The sequence below is a fragment of the Rhineura floridana genome, chromosome 4 (genome assembly GCF_030035675.1).
Source record: "Rhineura floridana isolate rRhiFlo1 chromosome 4, rRhiFlo1.hap2, whole genome shotgun sequence".
In the NCBI taxonomy this organism is placed as follows: domain Eukaryota; kingdom Metazoa; phylum Chordata; class Lepidosauria; order Squamata; family Rhineuridae; genus Rhineura; species Rhineura floridana.
Genome location: NC_084483.1, coordinates 179,948,623 through 179,973,354, shown reverse-complemented (window position 1 = coordinate 179,973,354; position 24,732 = coordinate 179,948,623). Strand labels below are relative to the sequence as shown.

General features: G+C 42.7%; 1 pseudogene; it reads left to right on the top strand.

Annotated features, from left to right (window-relative positions):
* Nucleotides 1-16,833: 16,833 nt before the first annotated feature.
* Nucleotides 16,834-16,979, top strand: LOC133384719 (U1 spliceosomal RNA; annotated as a pseudogene).
* The last annotated feature ends 7,753 nt before the right edge of the window (nucleotides 16,980-24,732 follow it).

Here is a 24,732-nt window from a genome sequence, read left to right as displayed (position 1 = left end):
CAGGAGACAGGTAGGTGGGGGGCCGCGCGCAAACATGCACACAAACTGGGGCCCAGGGCAAGCTGATGCCCAAGGGCCCCGGCATGCCTGGAGCCGGCCCTGTGAATACCGCTTACCATGAAAACCCTATTCATAGGGTAGCCATAAGTCAGGATCGATGTGAAGGCAGTCCATTTTTATATCCCTAACAGTAGGCTACATGCAGTGGGCAGAGGGTTCTACACTCACACACCCCACACCAGAGCTGGTGCAAGGCATTCTGCTACCTGAAGCAGAGCTGGGTCCCCTGGATGACCAGCCCCATAACTCCTCATAACTCCTCCTCCCTCCTGCCCCTTTATATTTCCACCACCCTGCTGGAGCAGCATGGGCACACTGAGTCTCTCCAGAGCCTTGCACTGGACAATGCCTCACTCTGGCAATACCTACGTCCCCCAGCATCCTTCCAGACTGAGTGAAGAATTGTGGGTGGTGTGGTTACAAAGAGTGCCTATTCTGCTGCCTGTTTGCCACAGTGGTAGAAAATACTATTCAACACTTAACAGATGGAAACTGTTATTGGCCCACAATGCAGCAGCAGTGCAGGCACTCTGCTGGGCTACCTCTCCCAGTATGCATTGCTCTGAAGAAGGACCCTACCTCGGAGCAAGATGTGTGTGACCCATTGCTACTGGAGAGCTCTTTAGTAGTGCTGTTGACTAATGTGACAAAGCGCTAGCAGTGCTCCTAGTCCTAAATGGCACCAGGAGGGTGGGTGGGTGGACCAATCTGCTAACCTACCCATTGCACTGCCAGAGACAAAGGTCACATTGTGCCTAATGGCCAGGCTGGCCCTACCCTGCCCCATATTTTTCCATCCAGGCAAGGGAAGCATTAATGCAGTGCAAGAACCCATTCTAATCTAGCAAAAGCACTCAAAGAGGGCATGGAGCAGGGCTGGTGAGCAGCGGGAGAGGGGGTGTGGTTTAGGGAGAGTCCCAAGGGAAGGACAGAGAGACCTGTAAGGTTGCATTTGAGCCCCTTGCCTGAAGTTTCCCACCGCTGCCTTAGGACATATCTATACATTATCCACTTTAAGAAAGAGTTGGCTAGCATCCCAAATGACAGCATAAGAAGAGCCCTGCTGACTCAGGCCAGTGGCCTATCTAGTCCAGTATCCTGTTCTCACAGTGGCCAACCAGATACCTATGGGAAGCCCAAAAACAGGGCCTGAGCGCTCTCCCTTCTACAGTTTCCATTAACTGGTATTCAGAAGCATCCTGCCTCTGACAATGGAGGCAGAACATGGCCATAGTGGCTAGTAGCCAATGGTAACATCCTCCATGAATTTGTCTAATCGTCAGATTTTAATTTTAATTTTCTAATTTTAAAGCCATCCATGTTGGCAGCCTAAATGTCTCCAGGTGGATGTCTCTCAATGAAAAAGAGCCATAGTGGTTAGAATGTTGGACTAGACCTGGGAAGCCAGGGTTCAAATCCTGACTCAGCCATGAAGCTCGCTGGGTGACCTTGGACCAGTCACAGTCTCTCAGCCTAACCTACCTCACAGGGTTGTTGTGAGGATAGAATGGAGAGATAGGAGAACCATGTCTGCCACATTGAGCTCCTTGGAGGAAAGGTAGGATATAAATGTAATAATAAATAAATAAATAAAATTGAATTTAAAAAATCACTACATGAAAGGGAAGGGGATGTGGGACTTGGGTGTAGATATAAGAGCAAACATTCTTCTCACATCGATACTGTGACCCTTTGGGTGAATCCTATCTGCCTCTACCCAGATGCAGGCTGTTGAAATAATAATGCTTCATGGCCAAAAATGTTTTTTCTCTTTGATCCTTTGCTTCTCTCTCCAGTCAAATATGAAGATGCTCGGATCTGTTTGTTGAAGAAACAGAATTTTTTGCTCCACTCAGAAGGATAAACCTTTGGGAAGGGGGCAAATTTCTGCTTAGTGAATGGTAGAATTTGGGAGAGAAGGTTTTAGGAAGTATAATAGGCTGTGGCACTGCTAAGTCATAAAGCGTCTTGAGAAGAAAGGGCTGGATGGAAGAGGGTTGCTATAGTGAAGGTAATCATAGGTCCTTAATGTGTGTGCTCACTGAAAGACTGGCTGTTCCAGTTCAGTGAAGCAGGATGGCCCCATGCAGCTCATCTCACAGAAAGGCCACTCTCCAGTAGAGAAGCCGTGCCAGTCCGAGGCTGTGTCGTTGCTAGGGATGGGCGAACCTCTCCATGTCAGTTTCTCTCAGTTTCTCGTTTGTCCAGTCTTAAGTTCAGTTCTCCACATTTCCACATCAGTTTGCAATTTAAAAAAAAAACACCAAACTCCATGAAAATTCATCAGCATTTTAGTGTGCTTTTCTCTGAATATACACATTTTTCTATGCAATTTTGCCTAATGTGCACATTTTTGCAAACCAATTCTCCCTAACAGAATGCATGTTGGCATGTTCTTCTCCCTAATATGTGCAGTTTGCACACATTATTCGGCTGAAGTACTGCATTGAAGAGTTTGGTGATGTGTGACTTTTGAAGGATGAAGGTGTTTTGGTTTGTATATTTTTTCCAACTGCATGGAAATATTACATAAGTTTGCCTTCAGATGCGAACTGAAACTGGTTTCTCCCCTGTCCCTAGCTGTTGCTTTCTTTGTGTCCACCCATCCTTGACCAAAGTACACAATATTTCATGGTACAAAAGTTATTACAAGCAAATAAATATGGTTTAAATAAAATTGGAGAGGAAGATTTCAGGGTATCCATTTCACTTTCTACCTTTTTTTCCGGGCAGACAATGTGGCTCTCAAACCAGAGGCGAAGCTGGACTACTGAAGAGAAGGTTGATATTTTCCCTTTTAAGAGGCTTGATGCAGGGAGATGAGAGGGTTGGTTGGAAGGTGTGGAAGAGATGCATCAATATATTATTCACCCCTGGATCAAAAAAGCATTGGCTGATTTGTCAAAGCACTCTGACACGAAACAACACCAAGGTCCGATCTCACTGTACATTTAAAGCAGTATTATGTCACTTTATACAGTCATGGCCTCCCTCCCAAAAACATCCTGGGAAGTGTAGTTTGCTAAGGGTGCTGAAAGTTGTGAGGAGACCCCTATTCCCCTTGCAAAGCTACAATTCCCAGAGTGGTTTAACAATCAATCCCTCTTCCCAGACAACACTGGGAATTGTAGCTCTGTGAGGGGAATGGGGATCTCCTAACAACTCTCAGTGGCTTTAACAAATGACACTTCCCAGGATGCTTTGGGAGAAGTCATGGACATTTGAAGTGGTATAATACTGCTTTAAATGTATAGTGCAGATGTGCCCCTAGTGTCGTTATTATTATTATTAATTATTAAATTTATCTCCGTTCCTCCAGTAGGAGCCCAGGGAGGCAAAAAAAAACACTAAAAACACTATAAAACTTATTTTAAAACATATTTTATAGCATCTTTTAAAGCATTTTTTTTAGAAAAGCTTTAAAAACATCTTAAAAAGCAATTCTAACACAGACACAGACTGGGATAAGGTCTTTACTTAAAAGGCCTGTTGAAAGAGGAAGGTCTTCAGCAGGCGCCAAAAAGATAACAGAGATGGTGCCTGTCTAATATTTAAGGGGAGGGAATTCCAAAGGGTAGGTGCCACTACACTAAAGACCTACTTCCTAAGTTGTGTGAAATGGACCTCCTGATAAGATGGTATCTGCAGGAAGCCCTCACCTGCAGAGTGTAGTGATCAACTGGGAATATAAGGGGTAAGATGATCTTTCAGGTATCCTGGTCCAGAGCTTTGTACACCAAGACCAAAACCTTGGATTTAGCCCCATAGTGTTGATGAATTGCTTTATCAAAGCATAGGCCAGCAAATGAGGCAAATCGTTATTTTTCTTGTGCAAGCTTCTTTCTCTGCCTTTCTTTCAAAATTTTTTTTTCAAAAAGCCCACTGGTGAGGAGACAGGGAGAGATGGTTGACAATGGAAGGGCCTTTCAGTGACTTGGTGTGGGTTCAGCATGGGGACTGAACATGTTGTTAACTTTAGCATAGGTGCACATGAAGAACAAGGGGCAGCTTTGATGTTGAGTTTGAAAGAGAGGTTCAATTTCACATGCCAGGCACTGCTTTTTTAAAAAAACTCACACTATGTTTTTCTCATTCTGGTTCTATAGGCCAATTCCATTCTTTAAATTATCCCAGGAGAGCCCTAGGAAACTGCTACAGGATCCTGGAATGGCCAAAAGCTTTTTATACAAGCTTTCTTTCTCTCTGAAGTTGGGATAACTTCCTTTTTTTGCTATTGTTAAATGATAATGAGCAATAAAGGGGTCCCCCTGCATCTCTCTCAGTAGACAGGCCTCTCAGCTGCAGCACATTACATGCACACTTTTATTGGCCTGACACTGCTAAATGGAGGCATTCTTCCAATGTAAACTGAAGGCTGCTGCCTTTGATGTAGGCAATGGCATATCTCCCTCAAATGTTTAGACTCGGATTAGAGCTGCATACAATATTCAGGAATGAATTCTGGCAAAGCAGGCCGAGTGGCATATTAGGGATCTGATGAAAGGTTCCATCTGATCGTTGCATCACCCACAGAGCCTGCTAGTAATATCCTCAACAGACGCCAGTGTTCTTCACTGGAAATGTCTGTACGGCATACCTTACATATTGGGATTAAAATGGCATTAAGTGCATCTCACACGAGGCAATGAAAACCAGGTTCCGTGGACATGATCCAACTCAAGTTCCGAATGCTTAAATCCCATTGATTGCAATGTGAGAAAGTTAGAGGTGTGTTCTACTTTCACACTGAACTCAACAGAACTCACAAATGCTTAACTTTGGCTGAATCATACCCACTATATTTCCCATGTCTGCCCTGTTAAGGATTCTTACAAATGCTACCTTCCCCACCCCCTCAAATGGCAGGAGAGGCTACATCCCCAGGAACTTGATCCCAAATGCTATGACTCACTATTGGGGTGGGTGTGGGTGGGATGTCATCTAGTATATCAAAATGCAAGTACAATTTAGGCCATACCTGTTAATAAGAGGCAAATTTTGTGGCCACCTAATCATTCCAACTGAACAGACTTCTAGGAAGAACCATGAAGATTAAACATGACTGTTTTCCACATTAAATATGCACCATGGCTTTAAAAATGTATTGGACGCAAAGACACACACACAAAGGGTTAGCATGCTTTATGAAAGGGTCCTGTTATGCACAGCTGAACATGAAAACAGATGTGATGTTTTAAGATGTTATATAATTTATTAATTCATTAAATTTATACCCCACCCTTCCTCCCAAAGGAGTTCAGGGTGGCAGTTTGATAGTGTTGTTGTTGTTCTACAGATTTGTTAAAAAAAATGCCTGCAAATTTGCAGTATGATTCCGGGCTTAACTAGATGTTGCCTGCAATCCATGATTGGATCTTCCAAGATAATTCTCTTCTTTTGAAAGCAGGTTTGTATCAGGGAATGCCATATGGAAAGGCTAGCCTTCTTCCACGCTAAAGCATCCTTTAATCCAAATCACCCCTCTTAGAGCTGTTGATAGGCACAGATGGGGAGGGAAACCATAGAGGCACCTTTATTTATTCATTTATTTACTAACTATGCAAAACCCTTTATTTATTATGCAAAGCCCCTTTTTAAATTGACTCACATGCAACTTGGGAGCCTTTTTGTCTGAAAACAAATAAACAAGACATTATCTGCCCTGAGCTTTACAATCTGAAAAGGCACAACACAAAAGAAAAAAAGGGATGGGGAGGGAAGAGGAAAAAAGAAAACTCAGGCACCAATTCTTAAAGTTACATTTTTTCTAACAATCACCAGCAATAGAAACCATTCTGAGTGAAGGAAACGGCTGCCACTAGGCGACTGTTGAGAGATGGCCAAAGGCAACTGGCCTCTCAGTAGAACCAATGAAGTAGCCCTGCTTCCCTTTTCTCCCTCTCCTCTGTAGCTTGATGGAACAGCTGATCGTAGGTTGTCCTTACCATTGCATTTATTTACTACCCTTCCATATGTATCACATTTAAAGTGGGTTACATAAAAAATATTACAAAATATGATTAGGTCTAGGGATGGATGAAAATTTTGCTAATTTTGAATTTGGCACTGGATCTTTCCCTACAGTCCTCGCACTTGTTATCATGCAGACCAATCTTGTGTGCTGTGAGGTTTTGTGACTTGAACTAATACCAGATTTTTCCTTGTCAAATATTTTGATAATATTAATATTGATATTGACAATGTTGGGGGAGGAAATGTTTAAAGTGTTTGCTGAGCCAATACTGCAGTTTTTATCTGGCACACTCAGCAGTGGCAGCAACAACAGCATACACACAAACCCACAAATAGCCCACCCTGAATCTCACAGCTGGAAGAAAGCAAACAAGAGGCAGGAAGGCACAAGGCTCCTTGGCTCTCAGTCCCAGATCTATTGATGCCACAGATCTCTCGGCAAAGCCTGGGATGGCAGCTAGGATCAGCAGGCAGGCAGGTGAGCAAGGTTTAAAGAGCTAGCATAGCGTAAGTGAAACTGACTAGCCTGCTCTTTGAAATTGACTAGATAGTCTCTCAGATTCTCTAGCTTTCTCCCATGGCTGGAGGTGGAGGGAAGGATCCAATATGATTCAGGGTGAGGAGGAACAGATGAAAGGGGGGGTTGGGCACTAGGCAAGCAAAGAGAAAGCTGCTTTCCTTTTGTAAAAAGCAACATTGTTAGAAAAAAATTAAGTAAGTATTGTTATTTTGCAGGAGGAAAACAATCAAAATGATAAAAGACAGCGGAAACAAATGAATATGGGACAGAACCACCTTCCAGCTTGACTGAATGCGATCCAGCTGGAAACAACATTTGGATCTCAACCCTAGTAAGGTCCCTATTCACCTGTGGCCCCAGTGCAAACTGGGGACTGATTTTAGATGAAGAAAATTATATTGGGAGATCCAGTCATGAATCTCCCACATATAACATGCAGTTTGGGCTCCTGGCTTCCCAAACTGTTGCCTTCCAAATGATGTTGGACTACAGTTTCCATCAGCCACAGCCAACATTGCCAATGGTTAGGAGAACTGATGGGAGTTGTTATCCAACAACATCTGCAGAGCACCAAGCTGTGAAAGGGTGCATTAAAGCCTATAGCATCAGTGACTCACCACTCCTTGATCCCTCAAGCACTATTTTTGCAAATATTTGAAAAAATGCTTATGAATTATTTTGCATAATGAACATATTGTCATATTATAAACAAACATGTAGTGCTTTAAAAAAAGAAGGTTTGTACTTTGACATGTTGTGCTCCTTTGTCAAAGGAAGAAATCAACCAGAAGATCCACTGCACTAGAAGATCAAGTTTAACAATGTATTTGCAATTTACAGTTAGCAAGGATCTCAAAATTCTTTTTAAAAAAGCATTGAATCCATATAAAATATCTCATTCTGCACACGGATACAACATCAGCAGGAAGTAAGGGCAAAATCCCTGGGTGAAATACTATTTAGAATTTTTCATGATATGCGAAGGGTAATGTTATGAGCATGTTATAATAACAAAAATGGAAATGGCAGTGAGACCAAACAATCTTTTCTCTCTTCCTCTCCTCCCCCTCAATACTCTCTTTTCTGTTCTTCAGCTCTGAGAGCTTTTGACGCAAATATTAAAGATTCCAGCTTTAGGCTCCTGGAGTGAAACTCTGGCAAACTGCCAGCCCCCTCTGACTGAGCCCCAGAAACTCTCCAAGAAACTTCACAAAGAATAAGAAAGAAACTGAATACAGGGCTGGGATGGGAAATCAGATATTCTCATTCTCTCTCTCTCTCTCTCTCTCTCTCCTCTCTCTCTCTCTCTCTCTCTCTCTCTCTCTTTTAAATGATGCTCAGATCTGTGAAAATTGGCCCAGGCTTTGAATGGCAAAGCAATTCACAAACACTAGAAGAGGGTGTTTGGCTCCCCAGAAGTGAACCGATGTGAAGTTCTTTGAGCAAGACCATGATTAACCCAAGCTTCTCAACAATGCAAAACATGGATTCTTCGAGTCAGCTTCATGGGAAGGTATTATTCAGCTGTCAAAACTTGTTTTGAGCTTAGAAGAATGGTAAGGCAGGATTTTTTCTGTTTTCTTTTTGGAATAAAGACATTAAATGGTGGATTTTTCACTCTCCCAAATGACGGTTTGATTTAACAGCATTCATACCGAAAATATTTCTTTATATAAGATGAATATCCCAGACAAGATAAAAAAAGGCCCATCATACGATAAGCACTAGCCTTGGAAGGAGCATTAGGCTGTCATTAAGTGATATATACTTTCTTTTTTAGAATGCTCATGAAGAACTTATAACTCACATTCTGTTCTTCCTGCACATGTATGATGCAGATCAAAGTAACAGGGCAATTATTTGCAGTGTCACATCCATTCATAGGGTATTACTGTCATTTCTAATTAATGGCAGCATCTTTCAGTTAAGCACAGAAGCCATTTTATATTAGGCTATGGCATTGCATTTGTTTATTTCATTTTATCTTGCCCTTTCTCAAGGCAATGTACTGAGCTCCCCCTCTTTTTATCCTCACAACAACCCTGTGAGGTATGCTTGGCTGAGAATCAATGATGAAACCAACATCATCTGGTGAGCTTCACAGCTGAGTGGAGATTTGAACCTGTGTTTCCCTGGTCCTAGGGTGGTTCCAGATGAGGGCTTAATTTTCAAACGACTTATTGAGATTTCACAGATGGGTCATTGGCAACAGGATTTTCTCATTTTTCTAACCTTAAATTCAGTTCTCCACATTTCTGCAGCAATTTGCCAATTGTTTTTTTAAAATCCTTATGAAAATTCTTCAGCAGTTTAATGTGAATTTCTCCTAATACATTTTATATACAGCTTTGATTTGTGTGCACATTTTTGCAAGGAATTTATCCTAATGTAATTTTGTATATTTTCACTAATATATTCATTTTGTGCACACTTTCCCCTAATATATGCACTTTTGTAAACAGTGCTTAGTTGGCGAACTGCATCACAAAATTCAGATAAGTGCAAATTTTGAAGGATGGCTCTGTTTCAGTTTTCATATTGTTTTGGAAAGTGCAAATTTGATAAATGTGGCTTTAAATGTAAACTGAATCAACTTTCTCATCCACCTCTAATCAAAACCAAGAGTCCCATAATATATCAGCCAACAAATCCAATCAAATATGTCTCCCAAGGTCAGGTATGGACCCCATGCTTCTGATTTAGCCATATACAAAATAATAAAGGAGAATATTCACAGAAACTGCCTGCTTCCCATTCATTTGTTCCACTTCAGTTTCTAACTGAAAGACATGGCTGACAGATGAATGTAGATAGGCACTATTTGTTTTGCATAGTCAGATTTTACTGTAAAGCTACGAATAATGACCTCAGAGTCAAATGTCAACTTTTGGCAGGGAAATGTAAGCCTCATTTAGATTCAGGGGTGGATTACAAATGTTAAATTTGTTTCAGTCAGAGTTTTATTGAAAAATTCAGGAATCTCTCTCTCTCTCTCTCTCTCTGTCTCTCTCTCTCTGGGCATATAGGCGCCTTTTGATTTACGTTCCTTTTGAAATTTTCATAACCATTGCAGCTTTACAAGACTGCAATTAAACAGAAGAAATCAGAAAATATGGATTAATCAGCACACCATTTCAGTACTGCTTAATGTTCATTGTTTGGGTATAATTCTACTAGCTAATTACTCCAGATTGTCCACTGAAACTGATAAACACTGTTCCAAAATGAGAGAGGTGTATAGTTTTACAGTGCAAACCTATACTTACCTACTGAGAGGTAAGTCCCATTGAGACCCAGGTAAATGCATAGTAGCGCAGCCTTAGATCAGGAAAAATGTGAGGGGAAAGAGTTAAGCATCACCTCCCTACCATGCCACTGTTCCAGTCAGTTTCTGAGCTCCCAGCAGCTTCTTTAAGAAACAAAAATTGGTTGATTCCATCAGAGATCTCCCATATAATGTTCAGTAAGTTTTAGCTAGGATATGTTTGCAAGAAACCCCAAAGGATAAATGGATGTGAATAATGTAGTTAAGCCTGAAACACTTACTAGGGGAGTAAGTCCCACTAAATTGAGTGGGGGTTAGTTTTGAGCAATCATGCATGGGATTGGCTGTTAGAAAATAGTTTGCTTCTTCACAAAGGAAATAAAACAAATGAACCAGAAAGGTGTATGTCTGTGTACAGTATTGAAGGAGGGGGGATTGATTTCTCAGTAAGCCAACAGAGACAACACCTACTCAAAAGCTCCTTTATCCCTGTGCTCATATAACAAGAGTTCTGATCCCCAAAGCTGGGTTGGTTTTGTGCTGATTGAATCGGCACGTTGCATCAAGTGAGTGGCTGCTATCTTGGTGTGGGGTTGTCACGTTATAGGAGAAAGCCACACTGAGGTCACACCTTTTGGTGTTACTCCTTTGGGCTTCCAAAATCTGAGTCAGAGGATTGCCTACAGAATGGAATACTGAGGTGCAGATCATGAGCTGCTTCCCAGCCCTGTCTCCTTCCTAATGGGAAGCGGTATGGACATTGTAACTCTGTTTAGGAAGCAAGCAGTTCTTCAACACATTTAACCTTTTGTCATCTCTCCAAGAGCCTCCTATCAGATAGAAAGGAGAGAAGTTGGTTTCTGAGCTGTCTCTCTAAGAGAATCTTTGCTCCCGAGTCCTTCCTCATTCCTTTTTTCCTAGGATTCTGCAGGACTGTGGTATTTGTGATGGCTTTTGTTGAAGACCTGAGCCAGGCTGGCCCTGAGCTTATTTATTTATTTGTTATTTGATTTATATCCCATCCTGTTTCCCAGTAGGAGCCCAGGGCGGCAACAACACAGAATAGTTCTGAGATGTCTACTCACAGAAACTCTGCAGAGTGTTTTGGATATCCTTGCTTATAGAAACTGTGGGCTTTAGTCAGATGTATATTTGGATATAAACATGAATATGCTCCTGTATGTGGATGCTGTCCTTTGCTTGGGGGGGGGGAGATTCTGATGGCCAAAAGATAATGGGAAACAAATCAGATAGAATCAGAAGGAAGACGGTTCAGGCTAATTATCTACACAGACCAAAACTGGATCCCCAACTGGAATTATGTATCCTACGTGGGCTGGAAGCTGGTGGACTCTCTTGATGGGCACGGTTCTTTTCTTCTCTGCCCTCATTTACCCAGGAGTCCATGAATGGAGTTCTATGTAGAAAAAAGCCTCCAGGTGACTGTAATAGCTACTAGTTCTGCCAGCTACTACAGCCACCCATGGAGATTCTCCATGTGCAACCCTCTCTCAGCACTGCCACTGTTGCGCATTCACCTGTTTGCTCATATTCCTTCTGGCAGCAACTGGCTTCCTATCCCTTGAGCAGGGCAAGCTTTCTCACTACCAACCAAAACACTGCCAGAAGCTGGCTAGGTGAAAAGGTTAATGGATAGGTGCCAGTGGGGATATATGTGTGTTCCTTACCCTTTCAAGGTTTTTAAAAGCCACCTGGGATCAAGTTACTGAAGCAGCTCAACAATGTTGACAAACATACAGCCTTCAGAAGCCTTCCCAGTGTGAGAGGCACTGTTGATTTGAATAACAGAAAGAAGGGAAGAAACCCAGGGCAAGGCAAACATGAAATTCAACCCAACGGCCCAGCTTCTCTTCTGTTCCCCACTTTTGTTAAGCCCTCTTCCCTGCGGAGGGAATCAGCCATGGTTGGGGTTCAATGGGCAACTGTTGTGTCCCTCACAATAGCCAAGAGTGACAGGTGAGCTAAATGATTTATTGGTGGAGATAGTTTGAAGGACAGAAGCATGTAGCCTTGGAGACACACCAATATATGTACATACAGCAGACAAGACCATCGACACAGCGGCCCACTTTCTTTCCTCCCTCTCTGCTGCAGCCGCCCGTGATTTAGATGAAAGATTGCAGGGCAAGGAACTGACAGACAACAAGAAACACTGGGCCATTGGTAACTTCTACAGCTGTGAACACATCTGAGCTTAATTATCATTTATTTTTGATGCATTTTTTTAAAAACTGAAACATCCCCGCCCCCCAAAAAGGTGGCAGTTTCTTATCAGGCCCATGTTAGACAGTTTGGGTAAGCAACAACTTTTGTGCATGATTTTAACGTAAACAGGTCTTAATCAGCTAACTGGAAGGAGTGTGTGCTTAAAAAAACACTTTTTAGAGCTCAGCAGAGCCACTTGACTATATCATCACCAAGGTGATATTTCAGCTTGCTTTTGGGGAAAGGGGATGCATGAAGTGCCTCCCAAAATTTAATTTCACTTCCATGAAGTAAGCTGATTCTTCCTGTCCTTTGTGTGGCCCCTTTAGGGATGGGCAAATCTATCATTTTTTATTTCTCTTACTTTCTCATTTTTCCAATCTTAAATTCAGGTCTCCAAATTTGCAATTTTTGTTTTTAAAGTCCTCATAAAAATTCATCCACAGTTCAATGTGAATTTCTTCTAACATGCACATTTTTGTATGCAATTTTGCATTATAAACATTTTTGCAAAGCATGTTTTCCCTAATATTTATATTTCCCTTAATATAATGCATATTTGCATCTTAGTTTCACCAATATATGCATTTTTATGCACGCTTTACAGCAGTATATGCATATTTGTCACACACTACTTGGTTGGAGAACTCACTTGAAGTGTGGAGAAGGGTGAATTTTGAAGGATGGCTGTGTTTTGGTTTGGATATTGTTTCAGAAAGTGCAAATTAGATATGTTCACTTTTTAAAATGTGAACTGAACTGAATTTTTCACCCACCCCTCTGCCCCTTTACTTTCTGCCTCCTCCTCCAACCTGCACAATGGGCAAATTTCAGCCATGATGTTGTTATTTATTACATTTATATCCTACCTTCAAGGACCTCAAGGTGACACACAAAGATGGTTCTCCCCCTCCCAATATTATCCTCACAACAACCCTGTGAGGTAGGCTAGGCTAGGAGACAGTGACTGGCCCAAGGTCAACCAGTGAGCTTCTTGGCTGAGTGGGGAATTGAACCCTGGTCTCCCATGTCCCAGTCCAACACTCTAACCACTACACCATGCTGGTGGTTATTGTTGTTTTGTTATTAATTTCATTTATGAATAGCTATATATGAAGTATCCTGAAGCAATTTCAGAATACTATTAAATATATATAAAGCAATTGCAGAGAGAGAGAGAGAGAGAGAGAGAGAGAGAGAGGTGTAGTGGTTAAGGTGTTGGACTACGACCTGGGAGACCAGGGTCCAAATCCCCACATAGCCATGAAGCTCACTGGGTGACCTTGGGACAGTCACTGCCTCTCAGCCTCATGAAAACCCTATTATATATATATATAAACCTGCATATATAAAAGCAATTAAGTATATAAAAACAATTTCAAATCCAGTACTGACTGGCATAAAAAGCTCCACTTAGAAGGCTTGTTGGAAGAGAAAAGTCTTCAACAGAAAAGTCAATGGAGACTGTGTCTTTCTGACTGATATGCAACGGGAGCAAGTTCCAAAGGGTAGGTGCCACTTCACGAAAAGCCCAATTCTCACATATAAGGGACCCCTTGATAAGATGGTATCTACAGGATACTCTTGCAGAATGCAGTGATTGATTGGGTATATAAGGGGTGAAACAATCTTTTAGCTACTCCCCCGGCAAAAGGATGAATCAAACTTTGAAGGCCACAAAAGAGGCTACAAAGTTGGGACCAATGTTTTGGCTCATCTCTTGAAATTTTAACAGCCTGATTGTTTGCTGAGTTCAGTGGGGATTATTTCCAAGTTAAGTGTGTATAACCTGTGCTAGTAACCAGGCTTTTAGTGTTGCAGCTCCAGCTCTCTGGAATCAGTTACCAGCCACAATCAGACAGGCTCCTAGCATCATGAGGTGTAACCCATGGCACAATCCAACTCATATTTACGCTGGGCTGAGGGGAGTTGGATGCGACAGACCCCCAACTGAGCCAGGGTCCCAGCTCAGCCAGGCTCTGCTGGCGGTCTGCCGTGGAAGCCCAGCCCAGCCCAGAGAAAGTGGTGCCGGTACAAGCCAGCGTTAAGACCCCAAAAAGGGGTGTTCTGGGTGTGTGTTGGAAGACGGGGCAGGGGAGACTTACGCAACATCCAACTCTTGTTTGGAGCGCTTCTGCAGGTCCCAATCCAGGCCAAAGTTGCACCGAGAAAAAGGTTGGTCACAGAAAATAATTATAATGGAAGTCTATGGAGAGCCCTTACTCGCTAGTAGGGGTATTCATGAGAACCGACCTTTTCTTCTGCATTCATGTGTGCAGCTCCCAGCTGAGCTGATGTTCCGCCAGCCCAGCAGCTCCTGAATGGCAAATGGATGTTGCGGAGCTCCCTGTTGGCACTCCTCCAAGGGCACCCCTTCCCTGGCTTCCCCTGAGTGGGATTGCTCTGCACGTCATTTATGGAATATCAGTTTTATATCTGATAAAATTGTTCTGTTGTTTTTAGAGTTTGCAGGGATGATTTTATTGTTTTTGGATTGTGTTGAATTGATTTCATTGTTTTTAGAGCTTGTGCTTTTGTGTTTTATTCTCTTTTAATGTTGTATACCACTTTAATGGCATTATGTCATGAAGCAATCTATAAATATGAATGATAATGATAATGATGATCATAATCATCCAGCCTTAATGGAATCTGGGGGGGTCTGATCCAGTGGAAGTAATATAACTATTCTGCAGTTGATGGGATTCAGGTTGCAATCCTATATACCCACTTCTCTTGGAATAAGCCCCCTTGAACTCCAGCAACTTGCTTTTGGCATAGACATGTCTATGATTATACTGTCACCAAGGCACAACAGTGAAATAGTGAGGTGGAGGAATAGTGCAAGACCCATTCCACCACCTCACTGATGGCCTCCATTGTGAACTGAGATGACTTCTGGAACTCTTGGTCATGCAATGACTTAGTTCATAGGCTCTTAGACTGTTTTTTTTTTCCAGAGGGAAGAGTGCCACAAACCAGTCCTTCATGTGATGAGCCATTTACTTAGAATAGGGATGAGGAAAAGCTTTCAGCTCAAGGGCCTCATTTCCTTCTGTGCAAGCTTCCAAGGGCCACATGACAGGAATGGGCAGATCCAGAAGCAAAAATGAGCACAGGTAGAATAAAAATTTCACCTTTGTACAGTGGGCTCATTTCTACATACTCCTATATCCGTCTCCATCCAAGGATGCAAGAAGAATGATCAAAGTTCGAGGGCACATTCTAGCCAGGCAAAAACACTCAAGAGGTGTAAAGCAAGGCCAGGAGGGTGTGTGGTTGGGAAAAGTCCTGGGGGCCAGATAGAGGTTTGGCTCCAGGCCTGAGCATCCCCACTTAGAAGGCCTGGTTTATTCTGGAGGCTATCTGAGCGATGAATGGAAGGAACTATTACACCATTTCAGCGCCGGCCTGGCTAAATGTATGAACTGGCGCATACCTGCTAGGTTAGTTTCAGTTTATCTATGTGATCAGTAGGGATGTTGGAGAATTCCGATAAAAACAAAAATGGGAGCGGAAATGGAAGAAGTTCCCTTATTCATCCCGTGTAATAAATATAATAATAATAATGTCTAGAACAGAAATCAATCCAGCAAATACAATCAGCATTCGCTGCTGTTGTTGCTATCAGCCTGCAAATGATAAATGACTGGTTACATTTCCCTCCCCCGATCTGCATTGTGTTTCCTTTGCATGAAATGAATAGGGTGGGAAAATGTAATGACAATGCAATTTACGTAAATTACACATAATTTTGCCATATTGGGTGGTGAGACAAATAATGTAGTTTTTAGAGGAAAACAAACTGCTGCAGAACAGAAACAGTGCTGCATGCAAGGAACACTGAACAGAATGGAAAACGATCCTTTGTTACATCCCGTGATCAGTTGATGTATGTATTGCTGCTCATCCTCCCCCCTCATTTTTATACATATTTTTGTGAGAATATTTAAATTACCTTGCTGCTGTTCTCTAATGCTTTTTATTATACAGATGGGAAGCTGTTTTTTTTTAAAAAAATAGTTTTATATTGTAGTTCAAGTACCAAGCACACACCAGTGCAAAAGCTGCTGACTCCTTGTTCCTTGAAAACACAAATATGCTGGGAACATGTTCCCACTCTGATTGGACAAAGCAGTGTCTCCTGAGCCAGATGGCCAATGTTTATTTTGAACAAATTACTTTCTCTCTCTCAATCTCTCTCTCTCTCTCTCTGGGAAATACCACTTACCACTCCACAAGTCAAAAACCTGGAAATGCAATGGCTTTGTGGCCTTAAGCACAGATTCTAAGTAGACAGGATGCTTTTTATTAAAAAATCAGAAGGCTTCTTTGTCTGAAAATGGAAAAAAGAGAGAGAGGCAGAGAATGTCACAAAATCAACTCACTCCCCAGTTCCTGCTCCCCCACCCCCCATCTGCAGCAACAATAGTTTGCTTCCAGGCAAGCATTTTCAAGCTGCCTTTCTTTACATTGAAAGGCCTTCCATTCCTTCACAGCCCCCTTACGTCATGTCACAAGACCTCTGGCACATTACAGTGCTGTGTAACCTGACCCCATTCTGGCATTGCTCCGTGATGTGTCACGGTAGAAATGTAAAGACTTTTATTTTTAGAGAAGGCCTCTGGGCTGTACTTTGCTGGCTGCCAAGAGTGCTCGTTATGATGGTGAGGCAATGGAGTCTGCTGGATTCTTACAGTGGAAAAACAAGAAGGCACCCTGCTTTAATGGCATGGCTTTTCTGATCAAGATCATCTATGCATTTGTCAGAGAGTGTGTGGAGGAGCAGAGAGTGAGGGGTAGGAGACTATGATCACAAAGGTAGTTTTCCCAGGGTGAGGCTCATTCATTGCACTCCGGGTGTGCTGACCCCTGCGATTTCCCTGAATGTGGAAAACTCAACTGCATAATTTGTGATAATTAGTTTCTGTCTGTTTCACATTTTTCCAGTCTTAAATTCAGTTTAAGATCCATTTATGATTTTATTTTAGATTTTTTTAAAAAAAAATCCTCATTAAAAATTGTCAGGATTTTAGTATGCATTTCTATGCATACTATGCATTTTTGCCTAATATATATATTTGCAAACAATTTCCTTTAATATAATCCATTTTCCATGTTATTTCCATTAATACATGAACTGTTGTACACTCTGTTACCTAATGTACACACTTTGAACACTTTTGGGGGGGGTTGGAGAACTGTATCACAAAATTTGGAGAAGAGGGAATTTTGAAGAATAGCCATGTTTTGGTTTGTGCATTTCTTTCAGGAGGTGCAAATTAGATAGGTTTGCATTAAAATGTGAACCAAAATATTACCCCTTCCTTAGCAAGCAGAGGGTGCTGCTATTTTTGTTTGCTCATGACCTGACAGCAAAAAGGAGGATGAGCAAGGCCCTGAGAGCTCTAAGGTTTGATGCAGGGGGGTGTCCTATGAGAGCATGGGTTTGAACAGATGCCTGATGACACCAACTCATGATGACAGCTCTGGCTTGCAGCATCCTGGATGTTGGCAACTCTTCATTTTATTTATTTCTTTATTTCTTTATTGTTTGATTTATATCCTGCCCTTCCTCCCAGCAGGAGCCCAGGGTGGCAAACAAAAGCACTAAAAACACTTTAAAACATCATAAAAACAGACCTTAAAATACATTAAAACAAAACAACTTTAACTTTACATGCCAGCTGAGGTATGTCTCAGGTCTGGCCTAAAGATCACACTTTCTTTGTGATGTGTGGAGTTCTCACATGTGTATCATGTACAGGTAGTGTGTTGAGTCTTCTGCTTTCCATCTCAGGAACCTACGTCAGGAATTCTGCGATAGCTTGATGTGCTGCCCTATCTGCAATGATAACTGTATAACTGTAACATTTACCTTAACGTCATATAGGACACAGGTTGGGAGGAAGTTATTTGTGTGCCAGAGCAGTGTGTGCAGTGGCCAGAGCAGCTGATTTTACGAGGCCAGTGTAGTTCTCTTTTTCTTTATGGTTTCACTCAAAGTACTGGGACAAAGGGAAGGAATCATTACTCTGCCTGAGCAGAGTGACTATATTCATAAAGGACAGGCGCTCCAGAAACAGAAGCCTTGAGTTCCATTTCATCGCCAGATTCAGGGGGCAGGCTCATTATTTTAACCATTCATCGTGCAAGACTCATCTAGAGGAAAAACAACATATATGACATTACATTTCCCTTCTCATGCCTGAACCTAAAATAAATAGTAAGTGTAATGTTCAGGTCTGATCTTAGACTCAGACTAGAAATTATACCATTTGTGCACTGCCAGGCCCACTGAAGAATGGATTCATGTGTGGAACATAGGAAGCTGTCTTATATTGAGTCAGATCATTGGTCCATCTAGCTCAGTATAGTCTATACTGACTGGCACTGGGTCTCCAGGCAGGCTGAGGATTGAACCTGGGACCTTCTGCTTGCAAACCAGATAACTCTACCATTTAACTATAGCCCTTTCCCTAAGGATGGAAGGGGTACATTAGGAGTAGCCAGCAGCAGTGTGCTAGGGGAGAGGAGTTGCAGTGGCACCCTCCCAGAGCCATGGGTGCAGTATTCACTGGGACAGGGCAGAGCAAGGTGGCAGTGAGGTTGGGGGGAGCTCTGAGGTAGCAGTAGCCAACCTGGTGCTCTCCAAAGTTTGCTGGACTACAACCCCCATCATCCTTGGTCATTGGCCTTGTTGGCTGGAGATGGTGGAAACTGGATTCCAAAAACATCTGGAGGGCACCACATTGGCTAGCCTTGCCATACATTGTCACATGATGCCATGTTCTTTCCTTGATGTGCATAGGCTTTGTTGTTGTTACTGTTGCGCTGTCACTAAGGCTTTGTGCAGGAGCAGAGTTTAATTCCGTGTTCCAACCCTGGTAGCATAGGAGATAATATCAGTGGGTGTCAAAAATCTTGCAGTTGTGTATATTCATCCCCGACAAATTTTGTGAATGTACAACGACCAGATAAGAAGTGAATGTGGGCAGTCATCTAAATATGATTGTCAGCATTTGCTTGTGTGTGTCTGAAAAGACGACATTTAACCAGATCTTGGATGTTCTCTGTAATATATTTAATATCACGTAATAGTATAGGGGAAAGGAGGTGGGATTACTTAGACAGATGAAAAGCTCTTCTACATTCCACGTTTTCTTTGAAAAATGGTCACGAATAATCAAAGAAGTGTCAGGAAGTCTTCAAGGAACACAAAAGGCAACGGGCAAATCTTAATCTTCTGCTCCTTTTGATTTTCACCTGACATTTAGGCCACATTTCACTTTTCAGCATCCCGAAAAATCACACTTTCCTTTTTGCAGCTATGGCCAGAATCCTTGACAGCATTTCACTGCTGTCCTATCTTCATTTCTGACCTTTCCTATTGTCAGCTCTCACCTCCTTAGTAGAAATGGGTGTGTTCTCCCAAATGTGGCTTGTATTAATGCAGAAATTCTTCTGGGGGGAAATCCAAAAGAACTTGGGGTTATTTTTCTGGGACAAGGTCTGAAGGAAAAAAAGTACCTGTCTCCACTGCCCTTCAAAAGCCATCTTTGTCAGTCTGGACCTAATTCCAAATACACTCCCCCTTTTGTCTTTCTTTACCTTTCATTGGTGGCAGGAACAGCAGCTGCTACCTGATGTACTGTTGCAGGAGTGAGGGGGACCGTGGGAAAGGTAGTTCTCCCAAGGGTTGCTTCTTGGGAGAACTACAGCTCTCATGGTCTCCTGCACCCCAGCATGCTGCCTCCCAATGTTTCAGATGGAAAAGAAGAGGGGTGGAAACTTCTTTTCTCTTTGCATACCTCTGCTGCTGCATGCACCAGTGATTAAATGAAAGGGAAGGGATGAGTGTGTTTTGGGGGTGCAGCCTGGTTTTCAGAACAGGGGACAGCAGTGGAGAAGAATGGGGTGAAGCCGGGAATTCTTCTCTGGCTTGGATTTTGATCTCACCTGAGGCTGGGTTTCCAAGCCTCGCTCAGTAGAAATGTGTCAGCATCTCCGTTGTTTAGCCAATTTAAGACGCCCTTACGAGAGACTTCTCTCTCGCTCTTCAGTAACAGGTTCCCTCTCTTCAAGCCTTCCTGGGCTTGCTTCTGTTACTCTTGAAATCCATTTGCAGTTAAAGCTCCCCAAATCAAACTTGCTGAAAACATCGTCCCTTTTATGTGCACTGGGATCCTCCTTGTGGTGACTTCAAAGTTCACCACACCATGGGAGAGAAATAGGTTCATCTGAATTCCTGCTCAACAAGAAGGTATTCCGATTGCCGCTTCTATTCTCTGCTGCAATTCCTTTTTCAGAAAGAAAGCTGTTTCTGAAAGAAGGATCTTGTGGGTAACTCCACAGTGTCAAATGGGCTAGCAAAATGGAGAATGGCAATTATATTCAGGGCAAATTACACTGTTCCTGTTCAGTCAAAAGTACACTTAAGGATCTCTGTAGAAGGTCCAGTGTGAAATGTGCAGGATATTATAGGGCAGTAATCTAAAAAGAGTCCAATGCTGAAACTTGAGCCAATAGCATATATTCCAAATGTCAAATCTAATTATACAGAAAGTCATATTAATTTAGGCCTTTCATATTCTTTAATCACACAATTGTTGCATCGTTTGTGAAGGGTGCCTATGAGTAGCCGCTTTAAAATACATAGAAGCAGGGACCAGATCCTTTGTGCCTGCCGTGGGGCTGAAGGCAAGAGCAGGGGGAGAAAGGCCAAGGACTGACACATGACTGGACTCAAACTTGCCAGCTTCTAACCTATTTTTGTGTGCAAAAGGAGGGCCTCCAAAGTTTCTGTCATTCTGACTTCCGACAATAGAGTTCTTAGTCCATTTGCTGGAGAGGAGTTCAGGAAGTCAAGCTAGCTAAGGGTACTCAATATCATATGGCATGGGGTGGGGGCAACTTCAGGCCTGGGGGTCATACGTGGCCCAAGGCTGCTCTGTCTGGGCCTTTGAGTTCTCTCCAGGCCATACACCTTTCCTCACCACACACCCTCTCTCCAGGCCACACCCATCACAAGGCTTACTTCGCCCCCTCCTTGACTGTTTTTGCTTGGCTGGGATATGACCCAGAACTCTAATAATTCCTCTCGCTTGTTTTAATGGATGATTGAGAGGAGTGTGTGAGTGTGAAGAAACTAGCCTAATGTACCGAGGTAAAATGTACACTGGTTTCTCTGCCAACTTTTGCCCCTGTTTCCATCCACCACTGACATCTGGCCCTTTGGCTGAAAAATGTTGCCCACCCCTGGCATCTGCCATTAATCCTGCCCGCTGCCATGAAGACAGGAGAGTGACCAAAGCACTAGCCCCCAAATGAGGCTGTCCTCAGAACCCTTCCCTTCAAGAAGCCCCCTTGAAGGAATGTAGGGAGCCTCCCTCTTCTTGCTACCTGCCCACAGCCCCAGTACCTATCAACAACCAGTTGTGAAACATAGGTTAAGAACAAGAACAAGCAAAGTAAAAAGAACGTAACCCTATTGGTATAAAAGAAGGGTTCTCTTCTCCCGAAACAAATTGAGCCCTGTCGGGAATGTGCATAAATCAAGAGTGCAAAGAAAATTCCTTCCCAGCCCCATCAATCAATTACTGGCAAGTAAACTATCATCCCGAGTTTTGGAGTGTGTTGCCATCAGTATGCTGATGACATGCAGCTCTATTTCTCCTTCTCATCCTCTTCAGGTGAGGCTGTCAATGTGCTGAACCAGTGCCTGGTTGCGATCATGGACTGGATGAGGGCTAATAAACTGAGGCTCAGTTCAGACAAGACTGAAATGCTGTTAGTGGGTAGTTCTTCTGACCAGATGGTGGATGTCCAACCTGTCCTGGATGGGGTTGCGCTCCCCCTGAAGGAGCAGGTTCATAGCTTGGGGGTCTCTTAGAACCATCTTTGTCACTTGAGGCTCAGGTAGCCTCAGCATGGAGTGCCTTCTACCAACTCCGGTTGGTGGCCCAGCTATGCCCCTATCTGGACAGGGATAACCTGGCTTCAGTTGTCCATGCTCTGGTAACCTCCAAGCTAGATTACTGCAATGTGCTCTACATGGGGCTGCCTTTGAAGACGGTTCGGAAACTGCAGCTTGTGCAAAATGCAGCAGCCAGATTGGTAACAGGGACCAGACGGTCCGAACATATAAAACCAATTCTGGCCTGCTTGCGTTGGCTGCCTGTGTGTTTCCGAGCTCGATTCAAAATGCTGGTTTTAATCTATAAAGCCTTACATGGCTTGGGACCACAATACCTGATGAACGCCTCTCCTAACACGAACCTACCCAACTCCGGGAGGAAGGGCGGGATATAAATCAAATAATAAATAAATAAATAAACTACTGGCACAATTTTTATCAGGTGACTTCACGTGAGCCTAAAGGATGGGAACACATTGAATGCCAGGAGCAGCTGCAGCTATCGCAAACTTCTGAGATTTTCTGGGTTTCAAAGCTTGCAAACAGATTATTTCTGGAATCATATATCATGGAAATGAGCCCTAAACTTCCACTCTATTCTACTAGATTTCCGGAACTGGCTCTTACGTTGTGTGAAAGGTCAAATAAAATGTGGAAATTATGAGGTCAGAGAAATGGAGTAAAGTGCAGTATGACTGCAGCCTTAGCAAAAATTGTTTTGCAAAAATGTGCATATTAGGCAAAATTGCGTATAAACCTGTATATATTAGAAGAAATGTGCACTAATATGCTGATGAATTTTCATGAAGACTTTTGTTTCTCAAAATACAAACTGATATGGAATTGAGGAGAACTGAACTTAAGACTGGAAAAATGAAAAACCCAAATTGACACATTTGCTCATCCTTACTACTGTGTGGTTCAAAAGGACAAACGGAGAATAAGACACGTATATACCTTCACAATTAATATGGTCAAATGTGTATTTTGTTCTTGGATATTTGTACCACAGTGAACCACTCTAAGATTGGTCCATTCAAGTTCTTGGTAATGAGAGCATCTTCCAAATTCATTTCTACAGATTGCCCTTTCTGTGGTGATCAGTTCTTGAAAATCCCATATACCGCTATTGGCCCTATCTGCACTGTACAAGTAAAGAAGTATCATACCACTTAAAAGGTCATGGCTTCCCCCAAAGAATCCTGGGAAATGTAGTTTGCTAAGGGCTCTGAGAGTTCTTAGGCGACAACTCCCCTCTTCCTCTCACAGAGCTACAATTCCCAGAGTTTCCCAGGAAGAGGGTGTTAACAACAATAACAATAACGCCTCAATATTTGAATATTGATAGGCTAAGGCTCGCTCCCAGATCACAAGGTTCCAATAAACCCAGGAACAACGAAACAAGTAAGGTAAAATATGCCAAGTTTATTAGTACTCTTGCAAGAGGAGAAACAACCAGGCCGATTCTGCTTGGGCTGGGCGCAGTCAGCCTTTTTACTCACAGGAAAGTTACGTATAGAAAGTACAACATATGCCCATGCCCATTTCCCCGAAATCAGCCCATTTACAAGAAATCCCATACGTGTACTTTCGTTCTCCCCTCATGGAAGACCCCTGTTAAGTTTCCATTTTCCTTATATGGTGTTGTTTTTCTCTTCTTCAGGTTAGGGCATTGGTGGGGGTATAAGCGCCATTACTCTAACATAGGAATGCAATGCCTAAGTAAGTTAAACCTTGATCTTTGCTACATGAACCTTATCACACATCTTCCCTGACACTGCAAAATTCTCCACAAGGGCTGCTTCAAGGAATTTCTGTCAGGGTGATGTGGGCGCCTACAACTTATAACAAAATTAAAATCATTTTCCACAAGGGTCTGACTGTTAAACCACTTTGAGAATTGTAGCTCCATGAGGGGAGTAGGAGTCTCTTTACAATTCTCAGTACCCATAACAAACTACAATTCTCAGGATTCTTTGGGGGGAGCCATGACTGTTTAAAGTGGTATGCTACTGCTTTGAATGGATAGTGGAGATGGGGCCTTTGCTTAGCCTAGACCATCAGTATCTATGACACTTTACAGAAGTTCAACAAGAAGACAGCTCCCTGCCCCAAAGAACTCACAATCTGAAACATTGCTACTCTATTAAAACAGGTACTGCAAGCAAAAGACTTTCCCCCGCTTCCTGCTAAATAGGTGTGCCGGTGTCATCGTCTTTTTTAACTTTAGAAAAAAGAGTAGCTTTATTGAAAGGGAGATGCAACTTGGTTTTTCATCCTCCTCTTCCCACCCCCCTCCCCATTTAAAAAGTGAATTCTGTGACATTGTCATTTTGGTTGAAGCGCCTGAGCTCCGTGTATGTGTGTGTTTTTCCATTCCAGCCATAATTCATGGCTTTGCACAACAGGTTTTCAAGTGGGGTGGTCAGACTTGCCTTACTCCCGCCTCCCACTTTAGAAATGAAGAATGGCGTGAAAGGGCACATCAGAGGCTCTTTTGGCAAACAACCCATGCAGTAAATCTGTTCCAGAATGGTACCATGTCAAACAACAGATGGGGGAGTAGTGGGACTACATGATGGAATGCTCCTTCTCAGAAAACATTCCTTTATATAGTCAGGTAGAAGATGTGGCTGGAACCCCACTCTGTGACACCCAGTCAGAGGTGTAATCACCCAGGGTCTCAGGGGGTCTTAGACTTTTTTGGAAGCAGGGACCCTATGTCTCCAGCATCATACAAGACAATCAGCATGAAAGAGGAGTGTGTTCGTC